Source organism: Silene latifolia, chromosome 1, assembly GCF_048544455.1.
Source record: "Silene latifolia isolate original U9 population chromosome 1, ASM4854445v1, whole genome shotgun sequence".
In the NCBI taxonomy this organism is placed as follows: Eukaryota; Viridiplantae; Streptophyta; class Magnoliopsida; order Caryophyllales; family Caryophyllaceae; genus Silene; species Silene latifolia.
The window spans coordinates 195997476-195999340 of record NC_133526.1 but is presented as its reverse complement, the minus strand read 5'-3'; the positions used below and the strand labels follow the sequence as shown (position 1 = coordinate 195999340).

Below are 1865 nucleotides of genomic sequence, written 5' to 3'. Positions count from 1 at the left end.
ATGCCATGGTGTGGGCATAACCGTTGGAGCTTCTTGTACCGTTCCCATGCCTCATATAAGGTCTCATCCTCTTCTTGAGTAAAGCTTTGTAATTCACTCTTGACTTTGGCCGTTCTTGAGGGCGGGAAATACTTGTTCAAAAATGCCGAAGCCAACTCATCCCATGTCTTGAAGGAATCCGGGTCGCAATTCTTCAACCAATCCTTGGCCGAACCCCTAAGAGAACGGGGGAACAACCTAAGGCGAACCGCGTCATCGGAAACCCCATTTGATTTGTACATATCACAATTTTCAAGGAAATCATTTAGATGATCATTTATTTAGTTGCATCATTTAGGATTGCATTAGATTTCAATTTTGTAATATATTATCACATGTAGTAATTGCATTCACTTAGCATAACTTGCATTGTCATTTAAATTTTGCATATAGAATAGAGCATGCATTGCATTTTCAAAATAAAACCAACTAAAAATTGAAAAAAATCAAAACCCACCAAAAACATGTTATTTTATTTCACTAAATTGCCCTCCCATGTCTATAAATAAGTGTGGGGAGGGCCTAAAAAAAAACAACAAAAACATGTCTTTTAATTTGAATTCCCTCCACACATTTATTTCAATTTGGAAATAATGTAAATAAATAAGTGTGGGGAGGGAGTTCTTATATCAAAAACACCAAAAACATGTCCTTTCCATTTTCAAAAAACAAAATTACCAAAAATATGTTATTTTCTTTTCAAAAATTGAAAAATACAAAAATATGTTCCTTCCTTTTTCTTATTCACTCCCTATGCTTTTGTCCATTGAGGACAATGTACATTTCAAGTGTGGGGAGGGAAATATCCACTCTTGTGAATATTTGTTTATAATTGTAAATGTTTATAAATTAGCGAAAATGCCTAAAAATTGAAAAATTTCTGAAAAATTCAAAAAAAATTGCATTGTATATATATGTTTTGTCTAACCTTTGGCATGGCACATTGACCACTTGAGGCAAAAAGGAGCTAGAAGACCGCTTGGTATAATCCTTCCTATCTCTTGCTCCTTTTACTATTCTTTCTTTTTGGTATCTTGGATATTTTGAAGGAGAACGGGAATTTTTGTTGCCTTGGGTGTCTCCTTGGGAGACCGTTTGGATTTGTTGGTGTTGATGTGCTGCTAGGTTTAGCCAATTTGTTGCACGTTTCATTTCATGTTTGTTTAAATTTCCGCATGCATTATTCACATGTAAATACTTGTTGCAGTTCCTTCTTTTTGCATCGAGTCTGTAAATAAATTTTTAAGGAAGAACATGGTCAAAGGAAGGGAACCAAGTACCCCCATGATGAACTAATGTGCCCAATTGTGTCTTTCCCCTCCTCGTGACTCGCACCCGTGGCCTCTTAGTTAGCCGAGGAAGGAGGGCTTGACCAATGAGTCTAGACCGATCTTGTGAGACCTAGGGCCGTAGACTAGACCTTTGGCTAGACTTAGCTACTCAAAGGTAAGGGTAGAGCCCCCTAGGGTGGGTACATTCATACCCCGCCCTCATCTAGGTTCGAGAGTAGGTCTCCTCGCGAGGCGTGTCACATCATTACGCATAAGTGTGTCGCATCATCCTTAGACCATGAGATTGCATTACATTTTTGTGCACATGATATGAAGTAAAAATCAGTTTTTATGAACCTCACAATAGCCAAATAGCCATGTTTTCTCCCCTACATCGTTTCCCTTTTTGATTCACCCCCTTTGAACTTAGCCTTTTCATTTGGCAAACCCACTTAAAATAGCTACATTCCCATAACCACCCTTCCTTAATCAAGAATTGGTCGGTTTTTGTAGTTGTGTTGTAGGAGGTGATTTGGGTCGTGATGGTGGATGGCT

At 38.2% G+C, this 1865-nt stretch overlaps 1 non-coding gene across 1 annotated transcript; it reads left to right on the top strand.

Moving 5' to 3' along the window:
* Positions 1-107, top strand: LOC141619589 (small nucleolar RNA R71). The gene has a single exon (XR_012531759.1). It is a non-coding gene; the product is annotated as a small nucleolar RNA R71 (small nucleolar RNA).
* Positions 108-1865: the final 1758 nt, after the last annotated feature.